This window comes from Mesocricetus auratus, unplaced genomic scaffold (genome assembly GCF_017639785.1).
Source record: "Mesocricetus auratus isolate SY011 unplaced genomic scaffold, BCM_Maur_2.0 Super-Scaffold_100009, whole genome shotgun sequence".
Lineage (NCBI taxonomy): Eukaryota > Metazoa > Chordata > Mammalia > Rodentia > Cricetidae > Mesocricetus > Mesocricetus auratus.
In genome coordinates this window covers 59,830,147-59,851,917 of record NW_024429193.1, presented here as the reverse complement: position 1 = coordinate 59,851,917, position 21,771 = coordinate 59,830,147, and the positions used below count along the sequence as shown (strand labels likewise).

The 21,771-nt window shown below is 46.4% G+C and overlaps 3 non-coding genes across 3 annotated transcripts; 2 read left to right on the top strand and 1 right to left on the bottom strand.

Annotated features, from left to right (window-relative positions):
* Positions 1-11,694: 11,694 nt before the first annotated feature.
* On the bottom strand, positions 11,695-11,858 carry LOC121142525. Its single transcript, XR_005879567.1, has one exon. It is a non-coding gene; the product is annotated as a U1 spliceosomal RNA (small nuclear RNA).
* A 5,568-nt stretch (positions 11,859-17,426) lies between these two features.
* Positions 17,427-17,590, top strand: LOC121142530. The gene has a single exon (XR_005879572.1). It is a non-coding gene; the product is annotated as a U1 spliceosomal RNA (small nuclear RNA).
* Positions 17,591-19,569: 1,979 nt separating this feature from the next.
* LOC121142528 lies at positions 19,570-19,733 on the top strand. Its single transcript, XR_005879570.1, has one exon. It is a non-coding gene; the product is annotated as a U1 spliceosomal RNA (small nuclear RNA).
* Positions 19,734-21,771: the final 2,038 nt, after the last annotated feature.

The window sequence follows — 21,771 nt, the reverse complement described above, 5'->3', positions numbered from 1 at the left end:
AGAGAGAAGAGAGAGGGGAGAGAGAGAGACAGAGACAGAGACAGAGACACAGAGAAATGAGAATATCCAGGTTATAAGAAGGATGTTTGGCGCCGGCGGTGGTGGCGCACACCTTTAATCCCAGCATTCAGGAGGCAGAGTGGAGGATCTCTGTGAATACGAGGCCAGCCTGGTCTACAGAGGAGTTCCAGGAAGGCTCTAAAGCTACAGAGCAACCCTGTCTCAGAAAGCCAAAAGGAAAAAGAAATAAGAAAGGATGTGCGGCCGAGGGGAGGTTAGGATAAAGGAGAGCAGGAGTGAGCAGGCCTCGGATGCTGGTGAAGTTTGAAATGAGTGGCAGGTTCTTGTGATACTGAGGGAGCATGGAGGCCAGCATAGGACTGCAGTTGCTAATGGGTGCCACAGAGAGCCATTTGTCCCTCCTGCCCGATGTAAGGGAAATGACTCCTTTTGGCAGGTGAGAAACAGTTTCACAAGTTCCTGGGGATGCAGACTTTTGTCGAAGCACCAGAAATCCTGCAGCGCAGTTTAAACTCATTTCTGGATATTTTGACTGCCCGTGAGACCGAACGACTTCCAAACCAGCCTCGTCTATACAGCATGATCTAGGGCAGTCAGGGCCACATAGTGCGACCCTGTCTCAAAGATGAAAGGAAGAAAACTTGGATGTGGTATGATGGCCCATGTCTGCACTCCCAGCACTTAGTAGAGGCAGGAGGATGAGGAGTTCATTATCATCAGTGGCTGCATAATTACAGGCCACCCTTGTTATATAAGATTTGTTGCCTCAAAAACACAAAAAGACTCAAGTATGAGACAATAGTCAGCAGCCCAGATATGGCAGGGGGTCTTGCCTGTAAGACATTGCAGGAATGAAGGTAACTCCCAATACTGGAGAGGACTCTATTCATGGGGATTATAACCTGGGAACAGAGCATTTAGATTTAGGTGAGCTTTTTAAAATTGTTTCAAAATATCTTCAGTTGCTTTTGCTGCATTAAAATCTAATTCAGCTATTCTAATCTTTATAATTTCTTCATGTAATTTGGCCAAATCTAAGGATTCATAAGAACATATCAAATTCCTTTAAGGTGTGCTGTAACTCTTTCCCATCCAATAGCACTTTCATAGAAATATTCACCTTTCCCACTAAAAGAACATTGGGCTTTTCACACAAGCCAAAACAGTCCCTTTTAGACGACAAACAGATTTTGAATAACTGGATTATCCTTTCTTAGTTCCTAGTGGCAGCAAGTTTCCACACATAAGTCTGTGAAAATCTCATGTTGGAATACCAAATTCCAGCTGACAGCCCTTGGTCCCCAGATTCTGCTGCAGACAGGATAAGAGTCAGTATGATCATTCTGATTTCCAGACCAGTCAAGAGTATACTGTGGGCCAGGCGTTGGTGGCACAGGCCTTTAATCCCAGTACTCAGGAGGCAGAGGAAGGTGGATCTCTGTGAGTTCAAGGACAGCCTGGTCTACAGAGCAAGTTCCAGGACAGCCTTCAAAACAATACAGAGAAACCCTGTCTCAAAAAAAACAACAAAAACAAAAAAATACAAAAACAAGAGTATACTGTGATGGCCCTGTTATACTTTAATGGGATAATGCCAGTCCACTGTCTCAATAACAAAGTTCTATTAGAATCTCAAAATTCTTTCATGCATGGAGGAAATCATTGAGGGAATGAAGTATCATTTACCCAATTACCTTGAGGAAACAATAACTTGGTATAATAAGTATATTGTTTATCATGTCCCATTATTAGTTTTGGAAACACTCCAAGACATCCTTTCAAAGTAATATTCTTTACAAAACATACAGGAATTCCTTTACCATAGCCAACCTAAGAAAAATGTCAAGCAATCTAGAACTCTTGAGTGGCAGGTCAACCCAAAAGTTGTGTATCGTTGACTGTGACCACAACGTCTTTTCCTTCCCAAACCACAGGATGTAAAATGGGGGGATCAAGAACATAGGTCCAATAGGTCTCATTCTGGCTTTTCTGAATTAGCATCAACAACAGCAGAATCCCTGTATCTCTGCCCCCATATTGTACCAAACCTTCAGGCAACCAATGAGCTTAATTTTCATCCTGTGAAAAAACACAAACATGCCCTCATCCTCATGGGTCAGGGCCCTTCCAAAAAGCAGTAGATGAATCTTTCCATTTGATTTGTGCAAATTTTGTGGTGGTGTCTTCATGCCAAAACCAATCAGCAACAGATCTTCCAGTAGCATCCACATTTTAAAATTTTCAAAACAAATAAGATATTTAAAACAAATAAGGCATGATATTATGGGTATAACTCTCCCTTTTTTATTTTTTATAATTGAGTCTTAAGACTCCCATGTGCCCCTTTAACAATTCCCTGCCCTTAAGTAATGCATCTGTGAAATGGGTTCATCCCAGAGGCTGATATTTGGATTTTAGCAGCATTAGCTCGATGGCACCCAGACAGGAAGCATCAATGACACAAGAGCCAACAGCAATTGTAAGAAACAGGAGGGTCGGCCGGGCGGTGGTGGCGCACGCCTTTAATCCCAGCACTCGGGAGGCAGAGGCAGGCAGATCTCTGTGAGTTCGAGGCCAGCCTGGTCTACAAAAGCTAGTTCCAGGACAGCCTCCAAAGCCACAGAGAAACCTTGTCTCGAAAAACCAAAAAAAAAAAAAAAAAAAAAAGAAGCAGGAGGGTCAAGAGCCCTTTGGTGATGACAGAGCTCCTTATATGGAAGGGACTTGAAATTGAGAATGGGGACCAGGTGGTATTCTATCTCATGTTTTTATGACAAGTAATTCCCCTTTCATCTAACAATCCAGGGGGATAAGGATGACATATTCTCTTCTGTAATTACTTCCTGCTGACCTTAGGATGTTGTTCCCAGGGTCCTGGAGGGTTAGATGTTACTCAAAGGCAGTGAGGGAACCTAGAAGCATCTGGCTCATTGGCCAGCAGAAAAGCCAGCATCTACATCAGCTGCCTTGGCCCAAATTAGCTTTCAGCAGGTGCAGAGCTATGGTTGGATATGTTTGTCAATCAAACGGAAATCTGTTGCAACAGATACAAACTAGGAACAGAAGTTAAAATGTATGAACTTATTTGAAACTTTTAGACCAATAGTTTCAGTAATTGAGGAAAGGGAGGTGTCCCAAGGTCAGGAGAGGGAAAAATACCATCCTCAGGAATAGACCTGGGGTAACAAGCTGTATTTATTGGGAGGCCTCTTGATTTGTGAAAAGTGGATTCAAATTTTATGACTATCTCAATTTTCTGAAGTTTGTATGAATCTCTTTTATAAAAAAGATGAAATTTTGCCAGGCGGTGGTGGCGCACGCCTTTAATCCCAGCACTCGGGAGACAGAGGCGGGCGGATCTCTGTGAGTTCGAGGCTGGGCTGGACCGATAGCCTCGGAAACAATACAGAGAAACTCTGTCTCGAAAAACCAAAAAAAAAAAAAAAGATGAAATTTTTAGATATATTAACATTATCAATCTGTATTGAAATCCATATTGTAGAAAAAGTAGGTAACAGGTATTGTGAAACAACAGTAGCATGTACATTTTTCTTATGTAACAGTGAGCACTCATTGTTCTATTAGCCTGTCAGAACTCTATTAATGTTAAACTCTGAACTTTTGAAATACTAGTTTAAAAATATCATAGAAAGGAAAAGAAATTTGTATAAACCATTTTATATCTTTATACATTGTATTATTTTGTTAAAATATCATTTTAGACCCCTATAATTCAAGTCCTTATATCCTCAGACATCTAAGACTTGCATTTTAAAACGTATTTTATATCCTCCTCTTATCATAACTTAAATTTTATATTCTTAGAGCCTTAGAATATATACTTATAAGCATTTTTTTCTATTTATAGACATTATAGGAGAAGTTGAACTACAGTTTTCATTTAAAGACCATAGATGTGATGCTGACAGTTTTTAAGAAACATGTTTGAGCTTCTCTATGAAAGTCTGAATAGCTAAGAGTGTTAGCCTTGTCATTTCAGAGGAGGTCAACCATATAGAACCCTGTAACCTAGAGGGTTGCACTATGATGATTAATATTGGCTTGTGTTTTGGACCTCAGTCCTCCTTTCACCTTTAAAAATATGATTCCATTTTTGACATAAATATTCCACAGTGAAGAATTACCGGCTTTTTTAGTGAAGAAGACCAATCACAATTTATCCTACATGATTAAATTTCCATGTATTATAGTTTTTCTTTTACATTCAGTATAGTTCACATCCCCTCTGGCCTCTACAATTCCCATGTATCCTCAGGTTTGGCTCTCCCTATTCGTACTCCTCTGCTTTAGCCAGAAATAGACAAATGTCTTTTTTTTCATTCCCTTTATAATTCCAATCTCTTGCCCCTTTTCTTGTTTTTCCTCACTTTCCACACAACATGCAAATTTCCATCAAAGTCTTCTGTGATTTCCTCCAGGAGTCCAGATCATTGCATAGCTACGAATTTCAAACAAAAACAGAAATGTGTGTGTGTGTGTGTGTGTATCATAATAAGAATAACTTAAATTTGCATCAACAAATGAAAACCTGTACCAATGTGAAACATTTGAGACTAGCAGCAGTTTTCTTTATCTTAAATAATAATTTGTACCCAGTTTCCTTAAATGATGACAAGTGTTTGTAACCCATTGGATGTAAATGACTAAAACCCACATATATTTTTCTTTTCCTGTGGAAACAAAAGCATAATTTTCCCTAAATGTAATGTATCTTTGATTTTTATTTTAAAGTCAAAGCTTCCCAAAGTATACAGGCTAGCATAAGTCAATGTCTTTTTTCAAGCAGTATCAGGACAGAAAAGGCTTAAGGTGGGAAGCTACTGGCCAGCAAAAGAGACCTTGACTGTTATCACAGTGAAGAAGAATTTTATTTAAAAATAAAGCGAGCAGCCGGGCGTTGGTGGCGCACGCCTTTAATCCCAGCACTCGGGAGGCAGAGTTCAAGGCCAGCCTGGTCTACAGAGTGAGTTCCAGGACAGCCTCCAAAACAATACAGAAAAAAAAAGAATGAAGGGAGCAGCTCTGGTAGGCACAGAGTATGTCCTTGGCTGCCAGTGTTCCTGAAAAAAAAACATTTTTTGTTAACTTCTCCAGCCAAGGGGGCTGGAGAGATGGCTCAGAGGTTAAGAGCACTGGCTGCTCTTCCAGAGGGCCTGAGTTCAACTCCCAACAACCACATGGTGGCTCAAAACCATCAGTAATGAGATCTGGTGCCCTCTTCTGGTGTGCAGGGATATATGCAGGCAGAACACTGTATATTTAATAAATAAATCTTTTTTAAAAAGTCTCTGGCCAAACCCCCAGATTTTCTGTTTCACATTTTGTAGGTTGCATGTCTTCCCATAATCTCTCTACTCAACTAAGCATGCACCCTGCCCTCTGCAGGAGCTGCTGGCTGGCTGTGGGTCAGAGAACAATGGAAGGAGGTAGTCTCTTTCTTTGAGAAGTTTTTCTCTCTAGGCGTAAGTCTCAAGTCTGGTTTGGGTTCCAAAGTCCTGGAACTGATGCAATAAAAATGCTCAAGGGGGGTAGAGGTAGAGGCAACTTGCTTTCTCTCCTCTAGGATAGCAAAGAGAGGAGTAGACAGAAACAGACAACAAAGACACAACTTGGTACTGGTACACCAAATCTGGGAAGGTGAGCTCCAGCCGTCGAAACGGTTCAGATAGCTTTTTAAAAAAATTATCTATCAGTGCTCAAGATATCTGTTTACAGACAGATTTCATTGTAGATGGTTGTGAGGCACCATGTGGTTACTGGGAATTGAACTCAAGAAATCATCTAGAAGAACAATAAGTGCTGTTAACCTCTGAGCTCTCTCTCCGGTCCCCTAGAGAGATTAAGCTTTTCAGAGACATGAACCCATGGAACAGGACAGCAACATAGTAACAGTCAAAACACAGTCTGAGACAAAGAGCGCTCATTCATTACCCTCTTCCCAATCTCTAGACTCAGTGCTTTCTGCAGGGAACCAGGGGCACACATCCCTTACACATTTCAAAAACTGGAGCAACTGCTGCTGTGCTTCCTTAGTAACCCTGGCCTTTAGAGTATCTTTAAGGAATCCCAGCACTCGAGAGGATCTTTGTGAGTTCAGACCAGCCTGGTCTACAAGAGCTAGTTCCAGGACAGCCTCCAAAGCCACAGAGAAACCCTGTCTGGAAAAACAAAACCAACAAACAAACAAACAAAATCTTTAAGTAAATTTACAAAAGCTAAAAATTTACACAGTTGTTGATGTCCTACTTTGGTACCGCTTACCTTGAAAATACTTTTAAATAAATGCACCAGGCATGCATGTGTTGCATAGACAGACATGTAGGCAAAGCCCCCATATGAATAAAGTTAGTAAATCTGTTATCTGCATACTATTCTCTATCATGTGGGAGCAAGCTCCAGCTGCTGAAAGGAACCCATGGTTTGTGAGGGAAGAGGGAAATACAAGGAGGAAAGGAGCCAGGGGATATTCTTCCCCCTGGACAAGCAGTTTGTCAGGAAACTGTGAGTGGTTCTCAACCTTCTAATGATGCAACCTTTTAATACAGTTTCTCATGTTGTGGAGACCCCCAACCATAAAATTATTTTTGTTGCTACTTTGTAACTGTACGTTTGCTGTTATGAATTGTAATGTAAATATCTAGGAAAGGGTTGTTCAACCCCAAGGGGTCTCGACTCATAGGTTGAGAACCCCTGATCTAAGAGCGTGTGTTTGTGTGTTCTCGTGTGTGTGTGTGTGTGTGTGTGTGTGTTCTCTCTCTCTCTCTCTCTCTCTCTCTCTCTCTCTCTCTCTCTCTCTCTCTCTCTCTCTCTCTCTCTCTCTCAGCCAGCTCTCTCAGGATCTGAGTGCATGGACACCATAAAAAGTCATTGCAGTTACTGAGTACTTTGAAGCATCTTGGGAGTTTCTGTCCAAATACACAACATAGTATCTGTGTGCCTGTGCACTGTGTGTGGTCCTGCGCTGCACCTCCCCTGAGCTAAGGGATGGCAGCATTGCCCTAGGTCTGCATTGGAAACAGCTGGGAGAAAGCTTTTTGTGCAGGCAAGAAAACAAGAAAGGGACACCGCTACAGCTGGGAACACTGATCCCTGTGGAAGACACATTAGCAGAGTGCGCTCAGAGCATGACATAACACCATCATGTGACAAAGGCAACGCCCGTTCCTTCACAGTTAAGTGAACATTTGCAGAAGTCACCAAAAACGTGGTGCTAGAAATGACTGCAACAGCATGGCTTAGTAATTGCAAATTTGGAAAAAAATACACAAGATAATTCATAATTTAAGGAAGAATGCTCTTTCTCCAAAACAAATAATAGCATACAGTGGTTATAGCCCCCAGAAAGCTATGAACTTTAGGAGGAATTAGAGATCAGGACCAGCTTGAGCTAAATGTCAACCAATCAACAATATTTATACTGATGGTCCCTTTCTGTGATGGTAAGCAATCGATTTTTCTTGCCTGAGGCTATAGACAAATTACGATTGGTCAATTTTTCCTGTATCTCAGCAATTTTTGTTGTTTTTAAGACAGGGTCTTACCTGGCTGGCTTGGAACTCACAAAAGACCCCCTGCCTGGCTCTCTCGAATGCTGGGATTAAAGGGCGTGGGTATCCTAAGGAAATGTGAATTTACCAGTTCCGGAATTCCACCGCCCGTGCCTATTGGGGAAGCTGCTAAAAAAAACCTCAGGACATCTAGGTAGACTCTGAGACGCGCTAACGGAATGAGCCACACAGACAGTACAGGAGACGCCCTGCTGCCCGTTGATACACGAACGGTCACCGCGGTGGCCACCCCTGCGATGAAGGCGCGGGGCCAAAGTCCAAGCAGTCAGCTTCCGAGCCACCTGGAGTGCCCAGCGCCCCGCGTGCCCAGGGCCCGCTTCCTGAGCTTGGGCAACCGCTTGAACTCTGCGCGTCCCGCCGCCACCCGGAGATCGGGGCCTCCGGGACGCTGGGACCCTGCCGCCACCCGTGGGTCGGAGCCGACCCGGACTCCATGCTGGCGGGTTGGCGGTCGGTCCGGACGCCCCCCAGGACTCCGCGAAGGAGCCCAAGTGAGCTTTAGGGTCCGGTCCTTTGCAGACCCCGAGCCACGGACTCGCGAGGGGGCGGTCACCCTAGGTGTGTGCTGGAGCCTCGGCGTGCCCCGGCGTGGGAAAGGCGGCGAGTGCGGCGCCAGCGATCAGGGAGCTGAACCTGAGGGAAGCGGAGGAAAGGGGAGGGGAGCAGAGGAAGGGGGTGCGGGATACAGGGGCGTCAGCGCAGGAGCCGGGAGCACAGACCTGCAGGGCGCAGCTGGTGAGGCTAAGGGATTTGGGGAGGGGGGATGACACATAATGCAAGGGAATAAAGGGCAGAAGGACCTGGAGGGGAAGGAACGACGACCTTTACCTGTGAATTTTTTTGGGGGGATGGGGAAAGGTTGTTTAAGACAGGGTTTCTCTATATGCTCTTGACAATTCTGGAACTCACTCTGTAGGCCAGGCTGGTCTCGAATTTACAGAGATTCTCCTGCCTCTGCCTCCGGAGTGCTGGCATTAAAGGCGTGCGCCACCACTGCCGGGTTTACATGTCCTGCCCTGTCCTGACCGGCGGCCACCGATTGTCACACTTACACTTGACAAATAGTGTTCCTGAGGCTCAGTTGCTAGTACTCGGCGTTGTGGTCAAAGTAATGTGGGTTCGAATCCAAGCCGTGAGATAATTTCTACGGTGAGGTAAAACGGCCCTTTCCGGTCTCCAGTTTTCCCATCACTACCATCACTACGCCGCAAGTGCATGTGGCCGGATGGAGAGAATGAAACCGAATTTACCTCTTCTGATTAAAGTGCAAGAACCGAGTCGTCCTCACTGAGGTGGCTTTGACCCAGGGATGTAGTAGCCGGGAGCTGTTCTTTTCTGTGGTGGGTGTCTTTAAACATTAGGCTTTCCTTCTTAAGACAAACCACAAATGAGATGAGAATTCCTGCCTCAGCTATTTTGAATAACATCTAATAAATGCAATGGAAGTAAGTCATATTGTGACTAATGCCTGAAAACCCAACACTTGGGAAGCTAAAGCAGGCAGAGTAAGCGGAATTCCAAGTCAGCCTGAGATACACAGTGAAATCCCGTCCCCGCCCCCCAAAATCCACAAGATTTAAACACGGTGACTGTCCAGCTATTTTTCTAACAATAAAATGAAGTTTACAGACCAAATTGAGCAACTATCTGGTGTTTACAAGTGAGGTTAAGGAAAGGAATTGCTCTTTCCCCCTTTCCTGTTGTGGTGATAAAATACTGACAAGGTTCATTCAAGGGAGGGAGGGTTATTTTAGATCTCAGAGCCAGGCCACAGTCCATCAGCTGTGGAAGTCACGGTGGTTGGAGTTTTAGCCAACTGTTCACTTTGCAGTCTTATTAAAGAAACGGAGAGGAGCCAATGGATGCATGCATGCCAGAAGGCTCTTTCCACTCTCGCACAGTTCAGCACATTCCTAAAGAATGGTGTCGTGTCACCCACAGCGGGCGGCTCTTCAGACATCCATTAATTGCCCACAAGAATTCTCCAGGCCTTCCTTAATTTCTAAAAACCAGGCCTATTCCATGTCTCAGATGTCTTTCTGAAGATAGATATCATCATTGTGCTCTATGGAAGCTTGACCAAGTTGATGTGGAATCAGGCTTCCTTGTTCCCTGTTATCAAAGGGGCTGTAAAAATAAACATGAGACCAGAGGTACAGTTTGCACTCGTGCTCTTTTGCCTGGAGTCCCCTGGGTGGGGGGAAACCGTTTACTCTGGCTTTCCTTTGCTTAGGGAGCAGTTCCATAGCTCCAGGCTTTTTCAGCCTGATAGCATCTTCACGGGAAATTTTCCTGTTTATTTTCAAAAGTAACACTCACTTGTGGGAAATTGACTGAAATTTATGCTCCAGCATCTTTCTCTGCCCCCCCCATGGCTGGTTTGTTTGATGTAACAAGGAACTCCTAAATCACCCACATCAGAAATATAAAATACATCAGGGACAGAGAGATGGGGGGGGGCTTTTCTTTAGGCTTGAGATGCTGATGGCACCCTAGCTAGACCAGGTTGGCCTGTGGGCTTGTTTGCAGGGGATTATCTTGATTAGATTAATGGAAGGACAATGTGTAGTGAATACAAACCCATTCTTTTGTGTAGATGTAAGCAGTAACCTTTGCAGTCACCTACATCACTGTTTTGGATTCTGGGGCCTGCATCTTAGGTATGATGGGTTTGGGACACACTGGCCCTAAACGTGACACTTTGGCACATTAATCATATTTAGCAGAAGCTGGAAAGGCACCCACTCCTCCCACACACATCCCCACACATGCCAAGACCCTCATAGGAGGGGTTCTGTTGTATATCTGCTCCTGGGAGGTTAAAACATTCCATATTGAAGGAACTCTCGTTAACACACAGGATTTAAGAGGAAGCGAAACAACGGGTGTTCTAGGGGGGAGTTAAGACAGGATATTGGGAAGAAGTTCCTGCAAGGAAGTTCAAGAGTAAACAACTCAATAGCTTCAGGAAGTCACTGAAACTGACCAGATTCACTAGAGCCCTCCCTCCCCAAGCATACACACAAGCTGTAAGGACTGCAGAGAGACACTCTCAGACCACCTGCGCTGCCTGGGAAGCACAATTTCCTACCTGTTGAGCTGCCTGCAGTGCAATCCAGGTTTCCAGCTTTTGTGAGCTGTCATCCATACTACCATGGGCTTTTGGGTTGCAACTGTCTTTTGAGTTCTTTTTGCTTCTGTAAGTAACCCCAGTGAAATTCACTCACTGCTTACCTATGACCTTGTTGGGGTCAGATCTGGCTAACACTTGGATGAGACAGTTTGGCCTCTTCAAACCATCAGCTTAGCCTAATTAGTCACAGTTAATAAGATGGGGTGTGAGAAAACTAGGGCGAGCAGAGACATACACTATAAAAGAATTGGAAACAAAGTCGCTTAGACCCAGAACCACTGTACCATCTCATCACACTAAATGACCGTGCATTTGCTGAAAACCAGACAAAAATCGTATGACAGGTGAAAACTTGTTTCAAATATCCTCATGATTTACTGGTCTTCCCATATTCCTTATATAGATACTGTAAACAGTCGCCATATTCCCACCACTTGAAATTACCGTTATAGACTGTAACCTGTTTTAAAGTTATCCTTCTTTTGCAAAAGTATACTGCATAAATAGGACAAGGTGTTCCTTTTTAGCACCCTGCCTTAAGAAAAGTCCTTTCATGCCCAGCTGTGTCCCAGCACCCCGGAGGCCGGGGCAGGCAGATCTCTGTGAGTTCAAGGCCATCCGGATCTATTGAGTGAATTCCAAGACAGTCAGGACGGTGCCACGGGACACCAAAGAAACAAAAGGGAACGTACTCACTTATGCAGTTTTGGGCAACTGGCTTTTCTGCCTCAGCCACCAAGATCTAAGTGCCCTGCGGAGAAGGGGCTCTCGGTGGTTTTATCTCACTCAAAGGACAAACTGCATGGGGAGTAGGATTTTGGCAAAGATATAGTACACCTCCTAGCACGGGACAGGATGCATCCATCAGGTTGGAAAAGCAGTAAAAGGTCTTAATGTAGAAGGAACTATGCAGTTGTAAATGACCAGCCTTATTTTTTCTCACCAGGTTACCAGGGGAGAGCGCGAACGCAGTCCCCCACTACCACAAATTATGCAGTCGAGTTTCCCGCATTTGGGGAAATCGCAGGGGTCAGCACACCCCAAGTGCAATGGGTGGGCCTCGCCCTGGGAAAACCACCTACGTGATCATGGTATCTCCCCTGCCAGGTAAGTATGCTTTCTCCAACTCCACACCCGACTCAGACACACCGGCCCTGCGCTCTCAACACACGGTCACTGCCACGCGCGCTCTACACGGCCTCCACCGACGCGCGCCCCAGCCCTGCGCTACGCCCACACCCGCCGACCCGCGCTCCCTCCCACGCCGCGCGCGAAAGCCCTCGAGTTCCCGCAGCGAGTGCGGACTCAGCAGCCCCTGCGCGTCCCTCATCTGCATAGACCGTGACATCAAGGATGACGTCTCCGTCCCCAGCCAACCAGTGCGTCCGCCCCTCACCGGAGGACGTGGCGTCACCCTGCCGGGCTCTTTTCTGCACCCCCTCTGCGTAGACCACGACCCTCCCCCTCAGCTCCGTTGGCTTGGCGAACTTGCTTTTTTACTCCCTTGGTTTACTCTGTGTAACACTCCTGCCTGGTTGTCCTGGAACTCACTCTGTAGGCCAGCCTGGCCTCGAATCTGTCTCCCGAGTGCTGGCAGTAAAGGCGTGTGCCACTAGGCGGGGTGTTCACATTATCTTTACACTCTTCTTATTCCTGGTTTCTCTTCTACTATTTCCAATTTACAATGAGGGACCAAAAATTGAAACTAATAAAACTTTCAAACTTGGGCCATAAATCTATACAGAGAAAGGGAACTTCTAATGGTAAAGGAAAATTTAACTCCTTAAATCAGGAGTGCCATGTCTGGCACCCGAGCCCCTGCTCTCAGAGAAGGGGAGGTAACGTCCACCAAGCCTGTTAACATGCCTTTGTTAACTGATGTTCATAAAGGTCCCTGGCCAGTTGTAAAGACCCCCCGGCCCAGGGGATAACTGACAGACCCTATAACCCCTTAACCCTGCAAACCCATGCCCTGACCTTTTTTTTTTTAGACAGGGTTTCTCTGTATTGTTTTGGAGGCTGTCCTGGAACTTGCTCTATAGACCAAGCTGGTCTCGAACTCACAGACATCCGCCTGCCTCTGCCTCCTGAATGCTAGGATTTGCCCCTGCCAGCAGGGCACAACGGTTCGAGCCCAGGGAACCTGGAATGAATGAGACAAGAGACAAGGGAGAGATGGACAGCAGAACAACATGGCTGATGGAGCTGCCGTTTAATGAAAGTTCTGTACAGGCTTAAATAGGGGGAAATGAGGTAGGGGATGGGGCAGGAGACTGCAGGACAGTGAGGGAGGGGTCGTTGCCTAGTAACCAGGCCACTGAAGGTAAGCAGGTAACAGGTGTTGGCAAGGTTAAAGGGTCGCAGAGGAAGGGGGTTAAGTGATCTACTTGTGGAATGTTTCCCTCCTGCCATAAGCTGTTTCTTGTGAGCCCAAGTTCTATTCATTAGGAAGCTGGGGACCAGACGGGCTATTCTTAAAAAAGGACTTACAGTATTTACAAGAGGTTTTAAATAACAATGATCGATCCCAACAGGGATTAAGGGCGTGCGCCACCAACCAGAGACCCCATGCCCTGTCTTATCTCACTCAAATGCATCTTGCTTAAAATATATAGTTACTGCTTGACTCTATACTGTGACCCTAAGTAACCATGGAAACCCTGAAATTTGTGGCCTTCAGCCTTATGGTCTGCCCCTTAAAAGCTTCTCATTTTGGCTGGTGGGCATCTCATTTCCTCCACCGTGGAAAGATCCAAGTTGGCCAGCTTGAACAATCAATGATACTTTTGCTTTTGCATCAGAGTATCTGTTGGGCCTAAGAAAGGCTCAGATGTGAGGCCCAGTGTAAGCTCCTGAGTCTGACTTGAGTTTAGGGCTATGATGTGAGGCCCAGTGTAACCTCCATGTGGGGGTGACTCAGCCAGACCTGATGCAAGACTGCCCCCTGCCTAGCTACCTGCCTGCTTGGTGGAATACTATTGGCCCTTAACTCCTCACATCACCTTACCTATCCTAAGATTCCCATCCCCTACCTCAGCCCTATATAAGTTCCTGTGTGCTGGAATAAATCGAGATCCTGCTTCGACAGACTCCCGACTCAGTGTGTCCCCCCCCCCGTAACTAGTGGGGGGAGGGTCTGAGTCGTTGACACTTATCATCCCGCTCAGCCCCCGGGAAGAAGCCAGCTGGACCGGCCCTTCCCCAGCTCTACCTGCAGGGAGGACCCTGCAGAGATGGGGCCCCGTGTGAGGAACAGAAGAACGCTGACGGGCCAATCGGTCTGTGGGTGAGTGTATCCCCATAAATTATGGGGCAGTCTTTTTCCAAATCAACCCTACCCTAGAATATTTATGGGTCCTACTTAAAAGTAGAGGCCTTGATCTTTCTGATAACCAGGCTCTCCAGGCCTGGGGCTGTTTGCTTAAGTTTGCTCCCTGGCTGCCAGAGAGTAACCTTTTTGACTGGGATACTTGGGGTACGGCATTAGAAGAGCTCAGGTGGAAAAAGGAGAGATTCCCTCACTGAGGACCCTCCCAACAGTGTATGCGTTAAAGGGTTGCTTCCCCCGTCAACCCTGTAGGGAGAAGAGTGAGGCCCCAATCCAGGAAGGGACAAAAGGAGATAAAGAAACTCTGGAAAAACCAAAGCCAAATCCTAGTTCCTCACACCTCCCTGCACCCCTGTATTCATCTCTAGACTTCCTTTGAAAGTGCTCCTTGGAAGTCTAAAGTCACACAGCTTCCAGGTCCCCCTATTAGTCATTTCCGGAACCCCCCTGCACCACAGCATTACTGCGGGGAGGATGCTTCTGGGGGAGAAATGACCAATCTTTTTCCTGTCAATGTTAACCCTGGTGGTAACCGCCTGGCTTCCTGGTACCAATGGGAAACACATGATTTAAAGGAACTCAAAGAGGCCTTCTCAGAGCCCAAACCCAGGATTGGAAGGACCTTGCTAGGGCAGTGCTTCCCGGATCCATGTTTCTGAAGTGGAGCACATTTTTTCAGGATGAATGGCGCATCCAGGCAGAATGAAATCAGAAAGCCTGCCCTGTGGTCCTAGTTAATTTTGGCATGGTTTTGGGCACCACTGACCAGTTCTCTATCGGACTTCAACAAGCCTCTGGAATTCCCTGGGTTTTGTTATTTAAAAAAAAAGTCCAATGGCTCTTGGAGGCTTTTACATGATTTGAGGAAAATAAATGAGAGGATGATACCTTTTGGGACCCCGCAAAGGGGACTCCCCTTGATTCCAGCCATTCCCAACATCCATTATTTAACTATTATTGATATTAAGGATTATTTTTTTCTCTATCCCATTACATTCCGATGATGTAGAAGAATTTGCCTTTTCCATACCTTCAACAAGTTTTTGCGGGCCAGATCTAAGATTTAAATGAACTGTCGTACCCCGGGGCATGGCCAAAAGCCCTCCTATTTGTCAGTATTATATATTACATATTTTTTCTTCCTTGATTGGTCATCCTAATATATTATTCTATATTTATATGGATGATATTATTTGTGTTGTTCTAACCCATCTGACCTCCAAGATCTTACTGCCAAATGTCTTGCTATATTAGAGGCCAATGATTTTAAGGTTGCTCCTGAAAAGATTCAGACTAGTCGTCCTTTTAAGATTTTGGGTTCCATGTTATTTCGTGATACTGTCTCTCCTGTTAAACTCCAACTTCACATTCAGGATTCTTATACCTTGCCCTAGCTCCAAAAGACTTTGGGAAATTAATTGGCTGAGGCCCTAGATTACTATAACTACTGAGGAATTGGCTCCTTTGTACGACCTCCTAAAAGGTCATGATCTCTCCTCACAGATAATTCTATCTGCTGACCATTTACAGATTTTAAGTGAAGTTCAACAGGCCATAGACACAGCAACCTTAAGGGGGTATGATCCTCTTTTTGCCCCTCACCCTTTACGTTTTTCCTGGGGAAATGTTATGTACCACCTTGTAATAACCAGATTGCTGATTTGTTAAGGGCAGGGTCACCTCTGTCCAGCTGTTTGGCGTAGAACCTCATCTTATTGTAACTCCCTTTAAGACAACAGAGTTCACCTGGCTTCAGAGAAACAATAGCAGGATTGCTATGGCTCTAGAGGGGTTTCTGGGTAAAGTTTATTGTCATTATGGTCCTCACAAATGAATGAGCTCCTTCTCTAGGTTAGAATGGAGGCCCTCCAGACTTTTTTTTAACCTCAACCCAACCCTGGCTTTCTTACCGTGTTTACTGATGGGGGCACCTGGGGGCTTCTTTAGTCATTTATCCCTCCTTAGAACACGGTAAAGAGCCAGTGCCCATAAAGTCAGTCTCCCATGAAGTTGAGGGGTCAGCACAATTTAAGGAACTGTTTGCTGTTGTTATTGCATTAGACACTATTCAAGAGTCATTTAACTTATTTGCTGACAGCATTTATGTTTTTAATTTGTTACCCAACCTAGTCGAGGCCCATATTAAGCAGGACTCCAATCCTATATCGCCTTTAATGATTCAAGCCCACTCCCTACTCAAACAAAGAAGTAACCCCATTTTTCTTCAACATCTCAGGAGTCATCAAACATGCTATTAGCCATATGCTTCAATGCTTTGCCACCCTTTTATTGCCTGATCAGATTAAGACAGATAATGGCCCATGCTTTGTAAGCAGGGCCTTTGTGGACTTCCTTAAGACTTGGAGCATCTCACACTCCACAGGCATCCCATACAATCATCAGGGTCAAGCAGATGTAGAAAGGTATAATCAAGACTCAAATCCCAATTACAAAAACAAAGGGGGAATCTATACCCCCATATGATCAATTACAAAGGGCATTATTCACCCTAAATATTTTAAATTTTTCTAAAGAAGATAAATACCTGTCTCCATTTGAAAAACATTGGTCCTCTTCGGGTACCTACAGTTTTGGAGGGACCCATTGGCAGAGGTCTGGAGAGGACCAGACCCCCTCCTCTCAGCAGGGAGAGGATTTGAATGTGTCTTCCCTCAAAATGAAAAAAGACCCATTTGGGTACCAGCGAGAGACCTAAAATATTTGCCCCAACAAGGGGACAATGACCATCACTTCTCCAGGGAGTGCTCCACCCCTGAGAACTGTGTCTCTGTCTCCCCCCCAGGAAAAAAGGAAGATGTGGGTGATGCTGTCCTGCCACTCGATCTATACACCAGGTCTTGAATTCAGAGATGCCCATGCCTCTGCTTACCAAGTGTTGGTATTAAAAGGTGTCCAGTCAACTTCTTTTTCTCTCTGCTCTGGACTCTTCCAGATGCCTCTGGATACACCTTCTCTCTTTGACCTACAATAAAAACCTTCCTCTTAACCATATAATGGAGCAGTCATGCTGCCAGTATCTTTACTGTCCCCCTGGAATACAGAATTCACAGGAATGCTCCCGCCTCTGCCTCCTGCCTGTGCCATTCTTGATGTCAGGGATATGGGCGTGGTCTATGCAGATAAGGGTGGCGCAGGGGCTGCTGAGTCCGCACTCGCTGCGGGAACTCGAGGGCTTTCGCGCGCGACGTGGGAGGGAGCGCGGGGCGGCGGGTGTGGGCGTAGCGCAGGGCTGGGACGCGCGTCGGTGGAGGCCGTGTAGCGCGCGCGTGGCAGGGACCGTGTGTTGAGAGCGCAGGGCCGGTGTGTCTGAGTCGGGTGTGGAGTTGGAGAAAGCATACTTACCTGGCGGGGGAGATACTATGATCACGTAGGTGGTTTTCCCAGGGCGAGGCCCACCCATTGCACTTGGGGTGTGCTGACCCCTGCGATTTCCCCAAATGCGGGAAACTCGACTGCATAATTTGTGGTAGTGGGGGACTGCGTTCGCGCTCTCCCCTGGCAACTTGGTGGAAAAATTAGACTGGTCATTTGGGTAACTTGTGGCTACTGTGTGGGTGAAAGGGTTCTACTGCCTTCCCAATCTGTTGTTCAACAGGTGATTCCTGTTCGCTGCGTGAAAATTTGCCTTCGCTATGCCGAAATTCTACCTCACACGTCTGGTTGGCTGTTATTTCGCGTGTGGGGGTTGTGCGTAGAAAGAGCTGGCTTATGAGGCTTCGAACCCAGAGAGAAACCGAAGGAAATGCTCTTCAAATCAGAAAAATGCTCAACACCACCCGGACTCTGCCTTCCATTGCGGGAATAGCCAACACACCCATGCCGCGGCCACCCCTCCCCGAAATCAGGCCAGGGCCCCCTAAACCTGCAGTTTGTCCGGAGTGAGACAGAACCACCGAGAGCCCCTCCTCCGCACGGCACTTAGATCTTGGTGGCGGAAGCAGTAAATATCCAGTGTTGCTCTAACTGGTCTGGAACTGATATTGGAGAAACTTTAAGTAGCAAAATAGAGCTATTTAGGATTTACTAATAAGCATGCTTATAGTAAATATTAAGTCACATATAAAGTAGAGTTTACCTAAAAGAAGGCTGTTGCCAGTGCCTGGAGATAAGGGGTGCATGTGAACAGGATGATTAGATGGTATAAGAAAGAAGTTTAGAGTTGCTAAGAAAGTATCTCCTAATATAATAAACATCACCAAGATTGACCTGCATTCATCTCCAAGCCAAATATAAGGCGAGAACTCTGACTTGGAGCCAGACCTTAGTCCATCCCCGTATCATAGAACACGCATCTCACAGGCAGCTCAGCAGGGCGCCTCAGGGTCACAGCCACCACTAAGTCCTTGTCTGCATTTAACTCCCCTGCACTCTGGTCAGAAAAGCGAAATTCTGCCAATGGACAAGATGAACCTGGGTAACAACTATTCCAACAGCACTGTTGTACTTAAGAAACTGTGTAAATGAGCCACCTGTCCCAGTTTAAATTGTTCAAACTGTAACCATTAGAGAGTTCTTGACCCCTGAGAAAGGAGCCTCCTCTTTTTGGGGGGGGGTTCGAGACAGGGTTTTTCTGTATTGTTTTGGAGGCTGTCTAGAAACTTGCTCTATAGACCAGGCTGGTCTCGAACTCATAGAGATCCGCCTGCCTCTGCTGTGATTATAGGCGTGCGCCACCAACGCCCGGCTCTCCTCTTTTGTTGAGGTATAAGAAGACTTTGAACAATACACGAGTGGTTCAGTATTCACCGAATGCCCCACCAATCCTGTCGCCTGTGACTTGCTTATTCCTTTCCTCAACCCTCAGTTCCCCTCTCAGGTCCACTGGACCGGACAGATGCTCCAGCAGCATCTTCTTAAAGTTTGTTTTGAGAATGTGAGGTGCAGGGGCGGAGAGCAGATGTGAAGCGACTGGGAAATGAATGTGATCGAGATACATAATGTAAACGGCATTGAATTTTTTTTTTTTAAGGAGGAAAAGGAAAAAAAAGGAACCCCGTCCCGGCACACGCCTTTACTGCCAGCACTCGGGAGTCAGATTCGAGTGAGTTCCCGGACAACCAGGCAGGAGTGTTACACAGAGTAAACCAAGGGGGTAAAAAAGCAAGTTCGCCAAGCCAACGGAGCTGAGGGGAGGGTCGTGGTCTACGCAGAGGGGGTGCAGAAAAGAGCCCGGCAGGGTGACACCACGTTCTCCCGGTGGGGGGCGGACGCACTGGTTGTCTGGGGACGGAGACGTCACCCTTGATGTCACGGTCTATGCAGATGAGGGTCGCGCAGGGGCTGCTGAGTCCGCACTCGCTGCGGGAACTCGAGGGCTTTCGTGCGCGGCGTGGGAGGGAGCGCGGGTCGCCGGGTGTGGGCGTAGCGCAGGGCTGGGGCGCGCGTCGGTGGAGGCCGTGTAGCGCGCGCGTGGCAGGGACCGTGTGTTGAGAGCGCAGGGCCGGTGTGTCTGAGTCGGGTGTGGAGTTGGGGAAAGCATACTTACCTGGCAGGGGAGATACCATGATCACGTAGGTGGTTTTCCCAGGGCGAGGCCCACCCATTGCACTTGGGGTGTGCTGACCCCTGCGATTTCCCCAAATGCGGGAAACTCGACTGCATAACTTGTGGTAGTGGGGGACTGCGTTCGCGCTATCCCCTGGTAACTTGGTGGAAAAATTAGGCCGGCCGTTTGTGTGAAAAGCTCCTACTGCTTTTCAAATCTGTTGTTCGCTGCGTGAAAATTTGCCTTCGCTAGACCGGAATCCTACCTCACACGTCTGTCTTACCGTTACTTCGTGTGTGGGGCTTGTACGTAGAAAGCTTGAGAGGTTTCGAACCCGGAGAGACACCAAAGAAAATGCTCTTCAAATCTTAAACATGCTCAACACCACCCGGACCCTGCCTTCCATTGCGGGAATAGCCTACACACCCATGCCGCGGCCACCCCTCCCCGAAATCAGGCCAGGGCCCCCTAAACCTGCAGTTTGTCCGGAGTGAGACAGAACCACCGAGAGCCCCTCCTCCGCACGGCACTTAGATCTTGGTGGCGGAAGCAGTAAATCTCCAGTTGCCCAAAACTGCAAAAGTGAGTACGTTCCCTTGTTTCTTTGATGGCTTGTTCCCGAGTCACACTGTCCTATGGCACCTACCTCTCCTGCCTGCTCCTTCACTTTAGGCTAGTTCTCCGTCCCGTAGGCTTCCTTCTCCACAAACCGACTGCACCTGCCTTTCAGTTCCATGGGATGATAATTTCCTCGAGCCTATAGAGGTGTCTATAGAGAGAAATGACGCCACCAGTGACCATCTGTGAACACAAGACTTGTAACGTTAGGTGGTAAAAAAGGAACAGCTTTTCCTGATCTTTTCCAACAGTATGCAATAGCTGTCTATACTTTTGCAAAAGAAGGAAACTTTAAAACATTACTAATCTATAACTCATCGGGAAACCTCCACACAGCGCGTACTTTGTCCTGAACCCAGATTAGGCACAAGCTGCATCCAAACAGGAGAGATCCTATTAAGCAGGGAGGACAAGTTAAAGAGGCTGCTTTCTGACCCACTCAGAAAAACAGCAGCAGATGGCCTTGCGGGTGTAATTTTTAAGAGTCTGTATTAGAACGGACTAGGATGCGGTGGTAAAGAAGAAACGGGTCAAGGGAGAAGGGAAAGGAATATTTGTCCTAGAGGGCAAAAGACTGCCTCGGGACAGAGGAGACAGGCGTGACACATAGGACAATGGAAGTTAATAAAAGTAAAACAGGAACCCCTGTGTTAGGAAGAGGTGTTTACTTTTAATTGGGCATGATAATTAGGTGAACCAAAGGGGGCTTCTGAATGCTGATCTTCAATACTTTGATAGTGGGACCTTAGTTTTTTGTTTTTTTGTTTTTTTTTTAGCAAGGCAGAGGGAAAGAGAGAGATGGTCAAGGCCTGCCAGAGCCACATGCTCAAGCGGGCTAGAGTCCCTTCAATAATGGTAATATCAAGCGGGCTAGAGTCCCTTCAATAATGGTAATATCAAGCGGGCTAGAGTCCCTTCAATAATGGTAATATCAAGCGGGCTAGAGTCCCTTCAATAATGGTAATATCAAGCGGGCTAGAGTCCCTTCAATAATGGTAATATCAAGCGGGCTAGAGTCCCTTCAATAATGGTAATATCAAGCGGGCTACAGTCCCTTCAATAATGGTAATATCAAGCGGGCTACAGTCCCTTCAATAATGGTAATATCAAGTGGTAGGATATGGATGGCTTGTTATGGTCTCTGTATAGTTCGTGTATCTTTCTAATTTTTTGAAGATTTGTTTTTTAACAGATTTATTTTGTTTTTCAATTATACGAATGGGGGAGGAGGGTATGTGCAAATGAGTATGGGTGCCCATGGAGGCCAGAGGTTTGTATGCCCTTGAAGTTGGAGTTACAGGTGGTTGTGAACCACTTGATATGGGGGCTGGGAACCAAATGTGGGGCCTTTATAAGAGCAGTACATGCTCTTAAACACCGAGTCATCTCCCAGCCCCCAAGATTTACTTTTAATTCTCTTGTGTCTGTATGTAGCAGGTGCAGGTATTCTCAGAGGTTAGATGCTCGCAGAGCTGGTATTACAGACACGTGTGAGCTGTCAGATGTGAGTCTTTATCATTGAGCCATCCCTCTAGCTCTTATTTCTACAGTTTTAAAGTTCAAAATGTTGATGACC